At 42.2% G+C, this 20,584-nt stretch overlaps 1 pseudogene; it reads right to left on the bottom strand.

Annotated features, from left to right (window-relative positions):
• Window positions 1-5,429: 5,429 nt before the first annotated feature.
• Window positions 5,430-13,953, bottom strand: LOC123135040 (probable glutathione S-transferase GSTU6; annotated as a pseudogene).
• Between the last annotated feature and the right edge of the window lie 6,631 nt (window positions 13,954-20,584).

Genomic DNA, 20,584 nt, shown 5'->3' with positions numbered 1-20,584 from the left:
TGGCTTGCCATGAGTTTTACACTAGAACAAGCAAACAAAATCAAGCTAGATGCGCACGTAGATTTGAGCTCGTGTCTAACCGTGCTTGTGTGGTCGGTTCCCGATCCAGGAAGATAGGTAGGACCGTTATATAGACGCATGGACGGTTGAGAGGCGAGCGTACGAGGATATAAATGGACCGCTATCCACTGTTTCTTCTCTTGGAATGGTCTCCTGTTGTGTCACTTTCCAACAACAGTCATGTCTCGTCCTTGCTGTGTCGTCTTGTCTTGTACATTTTCCCTCCCCCAACCATGCACCGGGAAAACCCATTGGAGTACAAATCATCCCATGTCTCCATCGAACTGCACTACGGGGCTGTTTGGTTTCTAGCCACATCTTGCCACACTTTGCCACACCTCACGTTAGGCAAGTTTGACCAAGTTAGGTGGGTGTTTGGTTCTAGCCACACCTAAGGCAAGAGTTTTTTTTTTATGAGAAGTGAACCCCACGTGTCATAGACACAAAAGGTGTGGCAAGATTCCCTTAGGCAAGCCAAAGTGTGGCTAACAATTTGAGCAACTCAAGTTAGGCAAGTGTGGCAAAAATAATGTGGCAATATATGACAAACATAGTCACAATCCAAACAGCCCCGACATCACAGATCATTTCTACCCAGCTCATTGTAGGAAATTAACTGCACTATGATTTCTCTACCGGACAAGAGTTCTCTCTAAAAACTGCATTATTATTATTATTAAGTCCTCTAAGTTCATACAACAAGAGATCTAAATATGAATTAACAAAATCACTTGGGAAAACAACATAAAGACATGCCAAAAGTGAAAAACAAGTCAATACGAGGAATCAACTGTTAGAGGCGCACCGAGCTGGCGACGGTCGACCACCTGAATACCATCCATCGTGCCGCCTAGTCGGTCCATGTACCACCGCATACATATCGGGTGCCACTGTTGCAAAAATGCCAAGATTAAACACAAAGTGTGAAGCATGCCATAAGCCCTCTTCATCACCATCTTATTACGTGTAGTCCATAGGGTATAGGGTGCCACTGCTGCAATAATGTTCGACACTATGCATGTCTTGCTTCCGTGTCGGAAGATTTGGACCAGACGTGCATTGACGGGCCAAGTTTAGTGAAACGGAAAATTGAGCGGTAACGACTAGATACCGGCAGATCCTCGGCCATTCGTTCAGTTCTCAAGATTCAAGCGTCGAATTGCTGTATAACTTGTAAATCGTTTCCCAAATGAAATACACGACAATACACTCTGCACATTTCTGACACTTGCATTCATACGGTATGTGGGTCCCATGCTTTTCAGCAGCCGGCCACAAGTGATTAGCATATGGATCGGATAGAATGCTCTTCTTGCCGGGGCTTGTTTCATTTTTGCAAAGGAAGTGCTGAATATTTTCGATTACAAATGTAAATCAGATGCTCACTAAAATTACAACATCTTTATGTGCCGCTAGTGCCACCTCATGCATGATTGGGCATAGCATGGTTCTCACTTTTTCAATGAAATTTCATTAATTCAGCACATATTATTTTCATTAAGTAGTTTTACATTTTTTAGAATGTTTTGGTTCAGACTCAATCAAATTCAAGTGAAAATTTCGTTCCTTTGGCCAAAATGAAACCGAAATCTGAAACTCACAGAAATTTGGTGATTTCGGCAAAGGCTAAAATAGTTCTAAAACTTAGATTTAAAAACTTGTTTAAGCTCCATATGTGAAAGGCCACATCGTGCCGGATCACTGCATGCTTGATGCAAGCTTTGCTAGCGACAATAACAGGGGGAGGCGTGGCCGAATTTTGCCGTCCACACTGCCCCAACCGGTAGGGGGCGATATTGCTAGGTTTCCTTGCCCACGCAATGAGATCTTCTGTGCCAACTCCACTAGTGAGTTGATCCGTAAACAACTGCTATCGAAGTGAGCAATGAGGGGGTCCTATATATCACTACTAAAGAAAATCGTATACACAAAACTTTAGCAGTAGCGTGGGTCAGAAAAGCACGCTGGTGCTAAGTAGCAGCAGCGCGCCTGTGCAAACCGCGCTACAGATAAGGTTCTAACAGTAGCGCGCCTTATTCTAAACACGTTACTACTAAAATTTCCACGGCTTAACCGATAGGCTACACATAGTAGTAGTGATCTATACCGGACCGCGCTACCGCTACTTTCTTTGTAGCAGCGCGTTTTATTCTAAACTCGCTACTGCTAAAGGATATAAAATTAAATGAAAAGCAAATAAAAAGGTAATTGAAAATGAAAGAAATAGAAGAAGGTGAAAGGAAAAAAAATAAAATGTGAAAAAATGAAAAAGGGAAAAAAAGAGAAAGGAGTAGCAGTAGCGCGTATCCCAGAAAGCGTTGTAGCTAACGTAGCAGTAGCGCGCTTTCTGGAACGCGCTACTGCTACTTTTGACTTAACCACGGGGTTCGTCCTTCCCCACGACCACTTCCCGCAAATCCAACTCCTCAGCTCTCGCCGTCGCCGTCGCCCGTCGGCTGCCGCGCGCTCTACGCACACCCTCTACGCCGCCCGACCCCGGATTCAACGCCGCCCCCGCCCCCGACCTCAATGCCGCCCCGGACACCGCCACCGACCTCGACCTCAACGCCGCCCTCCGCCGCGCGCCCGAGCCCCGACCCCGACCTCGACGCCGCCTGCCCCTCCCTCGTCGCAGGCACCCAAGGTGAGCACGCCTGCTCCTCCCTCTCCCCTACCTCTGCCTAGGTTTTCTTTATATTTTATTTGCATCAAATTAGTTAGGGTTCATGTAAGGATGGAAACGAATCAGATGCGGATGCGGCTCAAATTAGTTAGGGTTCATGTAAGGGTGAAAACGAATCAAATTTCTAAAATGAATCATAAAACGAGTAAAATTTGACCACTTATTTCACATTTAAGTTGGATAATTGGAATATCCGCTACCACTTTCCACCCCTAGATTCCTCAAATTAGATGGTAATTAGTGATGTTATATGTATGATACTATTCGGGATGTATTAGTGTTAATATTCGACGATGTACGGACGCATCAGATGATTTACTTTTGCTTATTGAATGCATGCTAATTTTAGTCTTATAAGATATTTTGAAATGTTATCTTGTGTTGCTCAAATAGGATATGTGCTTGCCCAAGTGGCCGGTCATGTTTGCAGGTTACACCTCCGAGTGGCCTATGTTTTGCCGGAGTGTTGATTCATTCTGTTCCGGCATATTTCAGGCGCTCGATATGTCCTATTTTAGCAAAGGTCATGCCGGATTTTTCCGTGAATTTTGACATGACTTGTGCCAGAATATGTAGGAAATATCGAGTGCCTCGGATTTGTGTGTTGAGTATCCTGGTAGTTGTCTTCGATCGATTTTCAATTAATGTTTCAACTATGAACATAGGAAATGTCTGACGACGAAAAGGATTTCGGTATTTGCAAATAGTGTGAAGACGAGCGCAGCCTGTGCGACGGAATCTTCCTAGATGATGATAGGACAACATCAAGCTGGACGAGAACTTTGAAGTGGATATAGTAAGTCACAACGACAATTCTTTTTTCGTAATTAAGCATGACATCTGCTTCATTTGCTTCAACTTATAATTTATTTATTTTACCATTCTACTAGCGTATCTCGTGCCATGCAAGAGTTTTTGTATTGGATAAGATAGGTTTCAGTCGTACTATGGAGGTAAAGAAAGTTTACTTGAAGGCCGAGCATGGTTATATTTTCCATGCAAAATTATACAACACAGACGACTACACCTATTTTGGATGCAAAACATGACGAGCACTATGGACGACTTATGCATTTGAGCCTGATATGGTTATCACCTTTGATATTCGTCCGGAAGATGATATTGAAGGTAATACCGACATCTGAGTCGATGTGCAGACGCCTTCAGTTATACCATTATGTGAGTTTCTCAATCATAATGTGCTACACTATGATTAGCTAGCTAGAAATGAGTTTGAAGATGATGATGTGCTACACTATGACTATGATGATTAAATAGCTAGTGTTGGTGGTAACGACTATGATGATTATTATTAGCTAGTGTTAGTGGTGATTAGATAGCTACCGCATCTAGTGTTGGTGGTGATTAGCTAGCTAGAATGAGTTTGAAGATGATTATGTGCTACACTATGACTATGGTGATTAAATAAATACTGTTGGTGGTAATGACTATGATGATGATTAAATAGCTTGTGCTGGCGGATTAGATTCAAGTGGAGGCAACATGTGGTGCACATCAAAAGTACTATTAGTCCAAACTAGATCAAGTTTGGATTAGTAGTATACTTTTAACATGCACCACATATTGCCTCCACTTGAACCTAATCCACCTTTATTTGACACACTGTTATGGACATAAAGATATAAACCTCATAATAGGTATTGTACCAAAATTTATATAACGGCGTATAAATACACTAAAAAAAGAATACTAATAGTGATGGATAGTAAACACGCTGCAACTAGCTTGATTAGCAGCAGCGCGTGAGAGAAGAAGCGCTGACGCTATGTGTCTTAGCAGTAGCGTGTGCCACACGCGCTACTGCTAAGTAATAGCTGTAGCGCCTTATTAGTAGCGCGACAGCACGCGCTACTAGTGGGCTTTAAACCCGCGCTACTACTAGGATTTTCCCTAGTAGTGTATCACTAGCAATGATGGGGCCACATCCTCTGTCCACCATAACGCAAATGAAATAGCCAAACATCCATTTGCAATGTGACATCTCATCGCAAGCGTGCTCAGAGGTACTATTTTGTGGATGGAAACGATGTTTTGATTATGTTCTTACAACTATGCTAAGACAATGATCATTTTTGGCCTCTTCCACCAAGTGTTTCGCATCCTACATGCATCACATTACATGAACATAATGGTACCATGTAAACACTTTACCATTGCCTCCATGGCATGTTTCCAACCGTCCAAAGGTGTTGTGCTCCTGCATACTGTAGTCACACAAGGCTAATAGAATAATTTATCGTTGATCCTTACTGGTCTCCCTTGTGCATACATCTAGGATATGATTGATGTAAGTTGCAACTATTATTTTAGATACTGCATTGATAATGTCATGAATTCAAGATCTCTTTTCTCTAACCGTATTAAGTTCATGCTCCGTCCAGTTACTCCAAATGTCTGGACTGATTTGGGGGGGGGGGGGTGATAGGGCATATGTTTCAACAATCCTTTCACTCCATAAAAATCATAGCTTATCGACAACGTGCTACTTGTACTAGGAGGGGAATAATGTGTAGATGATTGAACTCCAAATACTAGCTTGTCTGAATAATAACACTCTACGTTGTCACAAGAAACATATGAGAGAGAACAATAATAATCCGGTGTTATGACTACTTCTCTGCACTCCTTTTAAGATCCTCAACTATTCTTGGAATATTTAGACATCTTAGATTAGGGTCCTTTGGGCACGTTTCATCTTTGCAAACTCGACCAACCTATCGACTTCTGGCAGAACCACCTTGGTAGGTTCTAGTTTGCCAAAGCGCTCCATCCATGACAGCAAAAGCGGAGTCTTGGTGGCATGAAGGAGCTCCACACCACAAAGCGCCTTGGTTCCTTGCATCCATGCGACCATACCACCCAACACAATGTCAACATAGCCGATGTTCTCTCCTCCAAAGAATGGCTTTCCCTTGGAGAATTCCCTCAAGGCCCCACTACAAGAAATATGTCAACTTATGACCTTCTGTCAGTGACCCTCGAAGAATTGGTCATAAATTTATGACCATTTAGACCAATTGGTCAAAAGCTGTTCAGGAGGCTTCAAACCCTAAACCATTGCGACCATTTTGGTCAGAAAGGTCATAATTTCCTTACACAAAATGGTCACAAAGCAAACAGTGCTAGTCCGCTGCCTTATTTCTAGTTGTTAATGACCAATATAGATGGTCATAATCTTGTAGATTGTGGTGGGTTGTGATGACTAGGCGCCATCTCATCAGTTTTGCCTATGTGTCATGTCCATGTGGCAGTTTTTGCCCTAGGTTGTGAAGCAACCTATATTTCTATCATTCCCAAAATTCCCAAAAAAATCTCATAAATTCTTTGGGTCATATCATCATCAAATATGTAAAAATCTTCCTTGCCTAGTTCAAAAATAATTCAAAAATATTCGTTTTCCTATTCTGTTCAGAGTAACAGTTTGTGAAGGAGGTACCACTTTGGCATGTCCAAATAGCATCCATTTTCTACAGTGCTTTCCTATGCCCAAATAACCATCCTCCACCAAATGCCAGCTCAATCCATTCATTATTTTGAGCCGAGCTTCAACATTCGTAGTTATGTCCAGTGTGGTAGTTTGCAAAGCAAGTACCACCTAGGCTCCTCCTTTTGAGCTGAAAATTTGTGAAAATGGTCTTCTTAGTAACTGATCATCCTCAGCCAAAACTCACGCCCATTAGCCATGTACATTTCCCGTACCACTAATCAAACACTTGGCTGCTAATTCATGTTTGAGCATTGATTGGTCTCCTCGTGAGAATCTTATGTTGTAATTTTCTTCCTAGCACCAACCTGGGGAGTGCCCAACCCACTAGACATGCCTAGGCCGCCCAGAACACATGGCAACGCCACGGTCACGCGGTGACCACGCGGCGGGCATGCGAGTTTACGCGCTCTAGAGTTGGGGCCCTCGGCTACCGCCCAAACCTTGATGTATTGCCACCAAACCATGTATTTATGATTAAATAGGTCCTTATGTAACTAGAAATGATTTTTGGAAAAAATAAATAGCAAACTATGAGGCAGCTGCAGTTCAAATTTGACCCGCTTCCAACTGAATCGGCAGAAATTTGTCTTTTTCACGAGAGGTGGATCAAAATTTTTTACACCAGACCATTTTGTCAATTGTGCATTAAATATTGCCTAGTATTTTATAAAAATGATTTGGTCCAATTTTGCAACAATTATTTGGTAGTTCCTTCACAAAAAAACCTCCTTTCGGGCACTCGAAAAATGGAAAACGGTTTTTTCGTCCAACGAAAATGAAAACTTCCTTAGGCAACATTGTTTGCTATTCCAATATGCACCCTTGTGCACAATATGAGATCATTTGAACAAACTATGCCATGAATGTGGCCATAAGATTGATCATTTGGCTTGAAAGCCATGAATCTTCACACTTGATAGCTCATTTCTGAGAACACTTTTTTAAAATAATTACCGTATTACAAGTTTATTATTTTTCCTGGAAACTTAGCCACATATTATGACACAATGCGAAGGTTTCCCAATTTTTTGATTTTTTTTGAATTTTTTATGCCCGTTTGAAAATGCGGTCAAAACGGCGCGCTTGACCGTTCCTAGCTAGTTGTTGAATCTTGGAATTTTTTTGGTGTTTCTATGATTAAATAGATACTTATGTAACTAGAAATGATTTTTGGAAAAAATAAATAGCAAACTATGAGGCAGCTACAGTTCAAATTTGACCCGCTTCCAGCTGAATCGGCGGAAATTTGTCTTTTTCACGAGAGGTGGATCAAATTTTTTTACACCAGACCATTTTGTCAATTGTGCATCAAATATGGCCTAGTATTTTATAAAAATGATTTGGTCCAATTTTGCAACAATTATCTGGTAGTTCCTTCACAAAAAAACCTCCTTTCAGGCACTCGAAAAATGGAAAATGGTTTTTTCGTCCAACGAAAATGAAAACTTCCTTAGGCAACATTGTTTGCCATTCCAATATGCACCCTTGTGCACAATATGAGATCATTTGAACAAACTATGCCATGGATGTGACCATAAGATTGATCATTTGGCTTGAAAGCCATTGATCTCCACACATGATAGCTCGTTTCAGAGAACACTTTTCTAAAATAATTGCCGTATTACAAGTTTGTTATTTTTCCTAGGAACTTGGCCACATATGATGACACAATGCGAAGGTTTCCCAATTTTTTGATTTTTTTTGAATTTTTTATGCCCGTTTCAAAATGCGGTCAAAACGGCACGCTTGACCGTTCCTAGCTAGTGGGTTGAATCTTGGAATTTTGTTGGTGTTTCTCTGATTAAAAAGATACTTATGTACCTAGAAATGATTTTTGGAAAAAATAAAGAGCAAACTACGAGGCAGCTACAGTTAAAATTTGACCCGCTTCCAAATGAATCGGCGGAAATTTGTCTTTTTCACCAGAGGTGGATCAAAACTTTTTTCACCCAACCATTTGGTCAATTGTGCATTAAATATGGCTTAGTATTTTAGAAAAATGATTTGGTCCAATTTTGCAACAATTATTTGGTAGTTCCTTCACAAAAGAAGCTCCTTTCGGGCACTCGAAAAATGGAAAATGGTTTTTTCGTCCAACGAAAATGAAAACTTCCTTAGGCAACATTGTTTGCCATTCCAATATGCACCCTTGTGCACAATATGAGATCATTTGAACAAACTATGCCATGGATGTGGCCATAAGATTGATCATTTGGCTTGAAAGCCATTGATCTCCACACATGATAGCTCGTTTCTGAGAACACTTTTTTAAAATAATTGTCGTATTACAAGTTTGTTATTTTTCCTACGAACTTGGCCACATATGATGACACAATGCAAAGGTTTTCCAGTTTTTTGATTTTTTTTGAATTTTTTATGCCCGTTTCAAAATGCGATCAAAACGGCGGGCTTGACCGTTCCTAGCTAGTGGTTGAATCTTGGAAAACTTTTGATGTTTCTCTGATTAAATAGATACTTATGTACCTAGAAATGATTTTTGGAAAAAATAAATAGCAAACTATGAGGCAACTGTAGTTCAAATTTGACCCGCTTCCAGCTGAATCGACGGAAATTTGTCTTTTTCACGAGAGGTAGATTAAAATTTTTGACACCCAACCATTTGGTTATTTGTACATTAAATATGGTCTAGTATTTTAGAAAAATTATTTGATACAATTTTGCAACAAATATTTGGTATGTTCTTTACAAAAAAACTCATTTTGAGCACTCGAGAAATGGAAAATGAATATTTCATGCAACGAAAATGAAAAATTTCTTAGGCAACATTGTTTTTCATTCAAGATACAAACTTGTGCATAATGTGAGACCATTTTTTGATTTTTTTTCATGTGTAAAAGTAGAAGAAAAACAAAAGGAAAAACACAATTATATGTGCTCTATTCTCATTGGTGGGTTTAGTTGTCACACGGATCGATGACATGGCGCCCATCCATTCGTCCAACTCTCCACCTCTCCATCCAGCCATCCATCCGCAGCCCAAACCCTAACCCGCACCCACACTCCTCCTCCCTCAGCTCCTCACCGCCGCCACCTCCTCCCAGATCCCCCTGTCCCCGACCCAGACCTCCCTCTCCCTGCCATCCCAACCCCGCCGCCGGCCTCCCCACCCCCGCCGCCGTTGACCTCCTCATCACTCCCAGCACCGGCCATCCTTCCTTCCACCACCCCTCTTGTCCGAGTCGCCCCCTCACGAACAAATCTCGCGAGCCAATTCCCCTCCCCTCCCCATACCCCCACGCGCGTGATCCAGGCGGAGATGGACGCCGCCGCCGCCGTCGCCCCCCATCCCCACCGTCGATGGCCACCACCTCCTCTCCTCGAGGCCCAGTTCGAGCAGGCGAGGCGGATTGGCAGCCTTGGCCACACCGATCTGGCGGACACAGCCTCGATTCGGACGGAGGGATTTGGCAGCCATGGTGATGGGGGTCGCCTCCCTCCCCCCTCCCCTCGTCGGAGCTCACCGGCGGGGCCCTGGGCTGGCGCGGCTCCCGCGAACAGAAGCCCGTCGCAGCATCGCACAACAGCAATCCCATCGCCCCAGACCGACGCACGGCGACCTCAGCAACTCCGGCCAGGATGGTCACAGTCAGGGTGAGCCCCTCTTACTCGTACGCACCATTATCATGGGGATTAGTTCTTGTCGTGTGATCTGAACTAACCATTTGGCGCTCGCACTCGTGCAGTTCCACCAATACGAGGTTGTCGGGAGGGGCCTGCCGACGCCGACCGAGGAGCATCCCAGGATCTATCGCATGAAGCTCTGGGCCACCAGCGAGATCCACGCAAAGTCCAAGTTCTGGTGAGGACATGATTCAAATTCGGAAGCCTCTCGAGAATGCGTGAAGAAGAGCTACGGCCAGATCCTCGCCTTCAATGAGGTGAGCTCTTCTTCCATGCTCATTTGAGTTTACTCCGTGGTTGAATCGTAGCATTGAACAGTCCCTCGTTACTGCAGTCGATATTAACAAATGCAGTGCTCGTGTCATGGATAGCATAACCCACCTGTGTCACACCAGATTGATTTCGATGGTTTAACATAACAAGTACAACAAGTAGATAGTTTTGTTTTCACTGTGCTAGTCCTAAACCTGACTGCAAAGCACTGTACGTAGGCACTGAAAGGCAGCTGGAAGTCTTTTATGGGAGTATATACTTCTTTTATCTATTATGGGAGTATATACTTAATAGATGGAATAAAGAGAAGAGAGTGTACTTAAACAACACTTCTTTTATGGGAGTATATAACTGTATCATACAATAGCATCAGCTCATGCGTTTTCAATTCCTTGTCTAGGCGATACCGAATTGTTCTTTTCATATTTGGGGTGATTCTCGTACAGAGTTGTATTTCTCTAGGATTTATGTCTACAGAAGCTACATGTAGAATTCTGGTCTCTTACATTTTTCATAGAAAGTAAAAGGGAAAAGGTTAATTTTATGTATTAACATGGCCATACTAGAAGGTTAATTTCTTTGAAACAGATATCAAGGGTAATTTGAGTTATTTGTCATCTCCAAAAGCTAAACTGTTGTAGTTCTGCTGACCAACCTGCGTGTTTCACTTCAGGTGTGAGGAGGAGCCTGTGGCTGAGACTGCATCAGCATAGATGCTGCAACCCATCACAGCGAGTTCCTCGACCTCTGTTACGGACGATGCAGCAGTAACTCAAGACACCATTCATGACTCGTGCCACTTCTACATTTTCTTTCTCTGTTCTAGTTACTAACGTGATTTATTCCTGGTACTTGTTGCTGCTATATTCTGATTACTTGTTGTGACCGGTATTGAGAGATTTTGGTGGTTTCTTTGAGTACATTTAACTTGTAGTTCTCCAGTATTCCTGGTTATGGTTGGTGTTTGCACCCACTCGCTGCTGTATTCTGATTACTTGTTGTGACCGGTATTGTTCAAATGATAATTACGTTGTGTTCGATTGATGTCCTGCTAGCTGCTACTACTAATTTTTACTGCCATGATGTTGATACTTCTTAGAATATGTTCAGTGCCTTAATTCTAGTAGTATTTGTTATCGAAAACATGATTGTATTGTGAGCCATCAAGCTCTTGGAGTCTTCTTAGAGCTTGCTGGTATTTACCTTTTTCCACCAATATAATATTTGCTACTATTTACTCCTCATGGTTGCTACTGTTATCCATGCCCTCATGCTTCAGGATTGACTCCTAGCTGCTTGTGTATCTATTTATTATTCTGTTAATTATTCTTTTCCTAGCTGTTCTCTGTTGGAAGGTATTGCTTTCATTTTGAATTGGCGGCCATGATAACGGTCATTTTCATTCTTCTACAGGAGCTCTAGGTTGAAGAAGTTAAAAGAAGGGAACGCTTCATCTTTGATATGGAAGGTAAATGCCATTTCAGAATCACTGCTGTAATTTTCATTTTTCAAGAAGAATTGGTTGATCTGCATGGCAAATGCATGATGATTAGGAATATGATCATGTCTCCTGTAGAATTGGATTTCTCTGGCCGTTTCGTAAACTAAATTTGGTTCAGTTAAAAAACTGCACTACCTGACAGTTTTGGGAAGCGAGCTTCTAACTGAAAAACGAGTTTGTTATGCTCATAATTTCAAGTTGGCCTCTACATACGAGTTGTAAAGCATGCTCTAAGGTTTCCGTAGAGTACTCGTTTGCTTCATTTGGATGTATGGTTTGAGAGCAGCCGTCCATTTAGTTTGCTGTCCAGAAATATAGTACAGTTTAATGTCGGTGGTGGTCTTGTCTTAGATAGATTCTGTAGTGTATTAATCTCACTGGGTAGAGTGGCCTACTTGCACACTTTTATTGACTCGTTGGTTACTGATTACTTTCGAGCGAGTAGCACATGTCTCAAGCAACTGTAGTATTCCTTTCCCTGAATTGCTCCCTTGTTTTGCTGTGGAGTTCCCTTGTTTTGTAGTGTATTAATAGCATCAAGGATGTATGGTTTGAGAGCTCCCTTGTTTTGTAGTGTATTACTTTTTGTTGACTAAATTCTCTTATGCGCTTGACTTGGCTTGACCCAGAACAGTAGCATCCTTGATGCGTACTGACCTTCACCTTGTTTTTTCTCTCGCAGGCTCGAAGGAGGCAATATGCAAGGCACCTCCTAATGGATATTGCTTGCTGGCTTCTGCTTTTTGAATGCTTGTATTGCCGCAGCTTGTGCCGCTATTCCAAAAGTTATGTATTTGTGAACATAGGAGATAAGTTATTGATATGTGTTCGTTTGTCTAATGTTATGCGAGATAAAGTTGTGTGAGAAAGTTTTCTATACTTGTGTTATTATTGTGGGAAAGAAGTACTATTACTATATTGACTTGAGAATATTGGCTGTAAATAAAAGAGGGCTTGGCCCACTATTGGATTGTAAAAAGGCCATGTCCAGAATTTATATTGCACTCAATACTTGGGCTCTAAAAAGACCATGGCCCAAACTATGTTGGACTTGTTTCTAAAAAGAGCAATATAACTTTCAGATTCTAAAAAGGTTGAGGCCCAAAAAAAATGGATTGTAAAAGACTGCATCTCAGAAAAAAATCCTAATTGTTGGGCCAGGCCCATTTAGCCAATCAAAGCACAGAGGAAAAAAATATAAATGGGCTGAATTAATGGGTTCGGCCCATATAAACACCGAATTGGACCGGGCTGAATCTTGTGCCACGTCAGATTGCCATGCTGGATGCCTACGTGTCCTGGGGAGGTTGCTAGTGACCAAAACACCACAGTAGACGTATTTTGGTCATAAACGTTTGCGACCATTCCAGAAGAAAGGTCGCTATAGTCAGTTTACGACGCCCAGCTTTTGACCTTATGTTTTTGGTCACAAAAAGGTCATAAATGGAAATTTGTGACCTTTCAGTGACTAATAGTGGTGGTCATAAGTTGACATATTTCTTGTAGTGCCCCCTCTAGCATCTCCACTGCTGCAAGTGTTTGCTTTGTCCCTTCATCTTTCTCCTTGTCTGTCTTGTCCACAAACATCTTCCACCATGGAGTGACTAGCTGCAGACACATATGCATATACACAAACAATATATATTACACACTACATCAACAAACTAATAAAACTAGCACATGCACTAGTAATGGTAATAAATGATGAACCTTGTTGTCAATGTAGGCGGCCCAGAATCAAGCCCTAGCGCGTTGGTAGGGGTCGGCGGGGAGGAGGGATGATCCCATCCCACGGTAGACCTCGTCGATGTACTCCAACATGGCGAGCGATTTGTAGATGGGCACACCGTTGTGGATGAACACGGGCACCTTCTTGTTCACCGGGTTGGACTCGAGGAGAAGATCGCTTTTGTTGGCAAGGTCCTCTTCCTCGTACTCATAGCTCAAGCCCTTGAAGTTCAGCGCGAGCTTCACTCACAGCGCGAATGGCCCCCTCCACGTCCCCAGAAGCTTTAGCTCTTGCGCGTCTGCCCCTGCTTCCCCTTCTTCCTATGCGGGAACTAAATGACGGAGGGAACATATATACATTTTGAGCACAACTATACCGTACATACCTTGCCGCCGGTTGTCGAGTAGGCAGTGGACGACGAGCAAACGCTGAGCTTGCGGTTCGCAGACGGCGAGGAATGCACGAAGCGGGCTTGACCGTAGTCCGACTGTGACCGGTGGACTCGTGCGTGCTGCTGGCAGGGCGACCCGAGGCAAAGCGAGCCCATGAAGCGCCATGGCGTATGTGCGTGCACATGACGGTACTCTAGTATATAATCGTGCTTGTTTAATTTGTGGCCATGGTGATAGGTAGCTCCAGAGCGAGCCCATCTCTTCCAAATAAAGTTGTAGGGAGCACTACTTGCTCTGTTGTCATGTGCGTTTGCCCCCGCCAATCATTCGTTGCTCCAGAGAGGATCCTATGTCTCCACTGAGCTGCACGAGTGCACTTGCTAGGATCGACGTCCACCGTAAGAAACCTGTCGTGTGGCCGGCTTCCGCTGCATATATGCTATCCGAGATACTAGGTTAATGGGTTTGTTTGGTAGCATTCTCAACCTAGGATGGTTGTTCTCCTCTGATGCATGTTGAGTGTAGACATGTTTAATGCATGCATTTGTTTTTGTTTGGTAGCAGTGTATATGTTAAAACATGCTGAGCTGAGACTTTGTTTGGCAGTCTATATATATTTTCAGTCTTGCACGACCAGCACGCCCTTGAATACATAGCCCATTAAAGAAAAAAAAAGGTACTCTAAAGCCTGGTTTAGGCCGAAGTACATGCAACTTTGTCCTTCCGTTCACGCGAAGTGCCGGGCCGAAGTACTATTTGGCCTGGCAAAAGCCGAAGAGGCCTTTTCGGCCTAAGCATGACCGAAGCCCTGGGCACTCAGTTTTTGGTCTATAACATAGATCGAAAAGGCCTTTTCGGCCTAAGGGAGACTGAAAAGCTCGTCTTTGGCCTTAGCGAGGCTGACGGGGTCATATAATTGAAAATCTAACCATAATTTGAATTTATGGACCTTTCACGTCATCACTCACTTTGCTCGTGCATGCTGATCAATGAATGGCTGCTAGGGTGTTCTCTCTTTGTGCATGCTATGATGGTATTTGGGTTGAGCTCGTGCATGTTGAGGACGCTCTATGTAGGCTACCAAACACCCAAAAGTGGGCTGGGTAGGGAACTTTTGCCCTCACACATCTTCCATGCACCCTAGCAAATAAACCTTAATGTTCTTGTTGGCCAGTTCATGAAGCAGCTGATCGAGGCGTGTGGTCTCGTCTAGTAGACAGAAGAAATCCTATTTGTCGCTCACTGCAGTAAAGTGCCTAGCAATCACACAACTGTTGCGGCAGCAGCCACCAACTGGTCCGGCCTGTTTACATTCCTATTGCACAATTTTCAGTCTTGGGACATGTTTTTTCGGTTTTTATTTTTGATTTTCCATTTTTTATATCTCTCTTGCCTCAAAATTTGTTATTTTTCTTTTCTTTTTTATTTTTACATTTTAATTGCTCAAAATCACAGTTTATAAAAATGTTTTTGAAAAATTTAAATTATTATTATTTTTAAAACATGTTTGCATTATTCCAAAAGAGTTCAGAAAATTCATGGTTCACAAAAAATGTTCTCTTTTTAGAAACATGATTTTAGTTTTTAAGAATATGTTCACCAATTTTTTTCTATTTCTTATAATTTTAAAATATTAAAAACAGTTTAAAAGGAATAAGTTTTTTTATTTTACTTTTTAACTTTACCTATTGTGGCTGATTTTTTGTCTACTACCGCTACAATACGCAAAAAGAAATTACTTGACTCGTTAAAAGTGTCAAAATGGGTGTGTCCTGTTGTAGATGACCTATGTGAATAGGTGGACTTTTGACACAGAGAACGGTCGACACGATACTCGGGGGCGACGGTCGTGCCCTACCCAGGCTTGACTTTGGTGCCACCTTCCTAATGGCCGCTATGCGGAGGCGATGGTGGCAGAAAAACATGGGAGCTGGCACCAGCGTCCGACTCAGATCTAGCTTGGAGCTGATGCTGGCAGCTCAAGCACCTTTTGGTGGCTCGGGCAACATTCGGTAGACAGGTGTCGTGAGCGCCCGTGGTCTGTGTGACACCCAGATCCGATGTTGGTGGCGATGGTAGTCGACCCTGCCCAATCGATCGGCGGATTGGGTTGTGAGTCTGCCGTCGAAAGATGATGGCGACGGTGCCAACGGGTGTCGCGTTGATAGATCGTCTAAGATGCGCTTCTCCCGTCCCAACCCCATTTGCTGTAGGGGAAAACATGAGGTTCAAATTTCCTCATATTGGACGATGATGCCACCTTTGTTAGGACCGTCCGGGGCATCATTTTGAAGATGATCTTGGCTTGAGGGACCCGTGGACTGGTGGGAGTATTGTGCTGCAACCGCTTCATTGTCTCTCTTGTGTGATTTGGGTGGCTGAGGAATGGAGATGATGCACGGCGGTGGGTACCAACGATTCTCCGTTGCAATCTGGCTTTGGAAGGTGATGTGCGGTGGCAGTGTTGGTGATGTTTGAGGGCGATGCAAATGACCAAGTCATCGATGCTCATCGAAGTTGATGGAGGTAGATAGTGACCATGGGATTAGCTTCACATGTCAGATTCAAGTTGGCGACATGTAGTGGCGAACCGTGGTGTATTGTTTGTGGGTTATTTGCCATGTCTAGATTTACCACTGAATACACTTGCTTTGAAGGCTAGGGATCGCCAGAGCGTCTCCAACGTGAGATTTTTGCGGTAGTGTCTTTTGTTGTCCCATCGATCAACATCACTCGTGTATCAGCGAATATTCTTGGACCCACATGCGACATTTGGTGATTAGCTGCTTGCCTGGTGTGTGCATGGTTTTTAGCAGCATGGCTGGGTCCATGTCTGGATCGTGCGGGCTTGCATGGTCTTCTTTGGGGCCAGCAACTATTCGGTGAAGATTTATGTTGCTCTTTTTCCGCTCCTTTTGTATTTCCCTCCGTCTTGGCATGTTTTTGGTCCTTGCTAGCATTATCCTATGTGTGGGCACGTTGGGATTGGTTGTGTGTATTCTAGTCGTGCAGTGACCAGGTGTGTGCTTATTGTGTTTGTATCCTCTTGATGCTTCATTATGTGTTAATAAATAACACCCTTTATAGAAAAAAAGGATATGGGTCGACTCTTATGGGTTCAGCAACGTAATTTGGAATATCTATTACCCATACCAAGAAACATTCTGGGCTTCGGCGTTGTGTTTGTTTTTTGGGCTGAAGCAATACATCGGCCTACATGGCCTAATGGCAAAAACCCAGGGTGGTCAATGGGGCACCCTTATATTTCGCCTTCAGCGAGTTTGCTTTCAGACTCGCTGAAGGGGTGAGCGAGCTGGCCGGCCCATGAGTTTAGGAGACGACAACTGCTGTCCTTTTTTTATCTTTTTTTCTTTTATTTCTGTACTATTTTTTATACTTTAAAATATTCTAAATATATTTATATATATTACAAAAACACTCTTAAAAAATTTGAAAAAAATATTGAACAGGTATTTATAAAATGTTGAACAACTATTTGAAAAAGGTTAAACAAGTATTTAAAAAAATGTTGATCATGTATATAAAATGTTGATCAAATATTTGAAAAATGTTGAACAAATATTTGAAAAATGTTGAACAAGCATTTGAAAAAATGTTGATCATGTGTGTAAAAATATTGAATAAGTATTTGAAAAATGTTGAACAAGTATTTGAAAAAATGTTTGAAAAGTATTTGAAAAAATGTTAATCATGTATTTGAAACTATTAAACAAGTACACATCGCGCCAACGACTTGTTGCATGCAAGACACGGGCGCAGTGGCTAGCTTAGCGAGCCCTCTCCAAGAAGAGCAGAGATTGATCCCCACCTCTCCCATTTTTCCATTCCCTTTACAGTTTAACTGTGTGCAAAAATGGGCCGGCCCAACTATTCTACACCCTTCATCGAGAGTTTTATACAGGCTCGCTTAATGCGAGAAATAGTCGGCGTGGGTCCATGGTCCACTCTGGCCACCTTCGGGCTACAACATGAACATTTTATTTATGCGGATTTGATTCTCCATGGTTCTCACGAAATAGCTATCTAAGTAACAATATAATGCTCCATTGATGGCAATCTCGTCGTGTAATGTGGCATATTTATAGCAACGGCTTAGATATCACTCCCTTGCATAAACAATAATATAATAAATACCAGTTTCTCCTTCTATGTATATACAACAATTCTCCACATTCTTCAAAAATAGGGTTCAAACCACCTGTCGTTACTTCTATAAAGGATGCTGGAGTAACCGCCTCCTCATGCTATAAAGAATGCTGGAGTAACCGCCTCCTCGGGCCATCCAGACGATTTTCTCTGTCCGCACCGTCTGATCTTTTAGTGATGTACATTTTCGATGTCTAGGAAGTGGTGGGACATTGATTCTTTAGTTACATTAGTGCAACCTAAAGAGGTGGATGATGAGTGGACCTCATTACGTGTGGGTCGTGACACGTCTCCAACGTATCTATAATTCACTACTACAGGACCGAACACCATGACCCCTTATCAGTGACCGACCAGTTTGGGACGGTCACTGATGAGGGTCATCACTAGCCGGCCACTCTAAAGGCATCAATGATGACAATCACCACTGAACGACCAACTTGGGGGATCACTGATGACTTGTCATTGTTGATCCCATTCCCCTAGTGTTCTAGACTGATCACTGATGGCACATGAGTCATCACTGACCGGCCACAAACATTAGGTGGGTCACTAATAATAAGTCAAGAACGACCGGCCAGTTTTACAGAGTGGTCATTGATGAATTACAGTTTTCACTGTCCGTTCGTTCCAAATTAGGGGGGGGGGGGTTAATGATCCTCCCCGCTCCCGAGAGCTTGTCTGTGCGGCTCCGAGCTGATCCCTCGGGATATAAAAGGTAGGAACCCAATTTTTTCTCATCTGTTCACTCAGTTTCCCCTTCCTCATCCATTCAAACACATGGGAGTGAGAGGAGGGCATAATCTGTAGCCATCATCGTTGTCGCTGGGTTCCTGCAACATAACAAGCTACTCTGGCAGTCGCCGGCGTTCCTTCGCCACTGATCCTCATCTTTCAGTCAATTCACACAAAAAAGGCCGAGAGCTCACATCCTTATTAACCCTACCCTGATCCCCTTTTCATTGTGTTGTGATTTACTTCAACGAATTATAGGGTCAATCAGATCTTCATGTATATCCACTATGACTAGATCAATAAGAGTAAGACGTCCATTAATTTGCACACACATGTTTTTTTGACACCCACTACTTGCTTATGAGTGGAATCAACAGTGTTCAATTTAAGCTTGCTAATAAAAAAAGATTGTCATATAAAGACTTACAATGATGGAAGCACTAGCCCCTAGATCACATCATGCTTTGAACTTGTTAATTCCCAACTCTAGTTCAATAGTAGGCTGAAATATGTCCTCTTGTTGAGCCAACAACTTATCAATCAATCTTTTATATTCCCAATTTAATGCGTGTAAGTATGTGGGAACAAGATGAATGCATTTTTTGTGGGGTTCATATTCTCATCCTTCCAGAACTGGTTTCTTCAAAAAATTTGTCATTTTATCGAAATCTTTCACAATGTAATTGTTGTCAAGTATTTCAGACATGTCTTCATCATTCCTCATCATCTTTACTGTTTATATCGGATTTGGTTCCAGTTTACCTGGAAATTTGGCTTCGATGAGGGTTTTGCTCTTAGCTATTTTAACAACTTGTGCCTCCATATTGCGCGTTCATTCTTGAGGATCATGCACATCAGTTGTTAGTCTAGCTTTATGGGTCATTTGACGAAGACAATAATCATGAGCTTTCAAGAGTTTGCGTAAAGGTATTGTTTTGCTCAAGTTAGGTAGTAATAAAAGCTTTGAGGGTTTTCTCTAGGGTTTGGCGATTAGTGTTATTATCCCCTCAATTATAATTATTCGGTGTTCATGCAGTGTTAGGATATGGTTGTTTCTTATAATTAGAACCATTTTTTATCCTTCCACCCATGACTGTAAGTATTGCAAGCAATAAAGTTGACATCACTGGCATTAGCTTCACAAAATCATTTATGAGGACTTTCTCTTTACCTTTTATCATACCCTATGAGCTCACCAATTTTTACCATAATCTCTTCATTCTTTTGTTCATTGATGTCATTTACCTTCCTAGACGTGGATCTATTAACATGCCATTGAGCATGGTTTTTCTTACATATCATCCGGGAGTTCATATGCTTGAGTAGCCTGTTTTCCCATGATAGTTTCGCCTGCGACAATGTCAAACATGTTGTTTGATAAAGTGTTTAAGGCATTATAAAATACATTAAGGATTAGCCATTCCTTTGATGCCATGCTTAGGAAAGTTTCTAACGCCTTCCTCATGCATTTGCACTCAAGCGCCAATGGCTCGCGGTCTTCCTACCTAAAAGCTGAAATATTAGCATGTGGTTATACGATTTTTGCAGGTAGAAAATATTTAGTCACGAACATATTGCAGAAACTAATTGCTCCTTTAGATAATACTAATTAGACATTATTTAGGCAAAATTATTAATGAAAGGAAATAAGTGTAATGTTTATGTGCATCGGGATCAATATCTTTTATGCGAGTCATGTCATAAAGTTCTGTAAAAATATGCATATGCATACTTGCGTACTCCACAGCAGAGCCTTCAAATTGGTTTTGCTGAACCATAGTTAGTAGGTTTGGTTTTATCCCATTCTCATTTTTACATCATGTTGTGCAATAAGTGCACACATATAATCATTATTGGGAGTAGCAAACATCACAAGCTTTTTGTTAGATTTAAT

This window comes from Triticum aestivum, chromosome 6B (genome assembly GCF_018294505.1).
Source record: "Triticum aestivum cultivar Chinese Spring chromosome 6B, IWGSC CS RefSeq v2.1, whole genome shotgun sequence".
NCBI classification, from domain to species: domain Eukaryota; kingdom Viridiplantae; phylum Streptophyta; class Magnoliopsida; order Poales; family Poaceae; genus Triticum; species Triticum aestivum.
The sequence above is the reverse complement of the archived record's forward strand: the minus strand, read 5'-3'. Positions and strand labels throughout refer to the sequence as shown.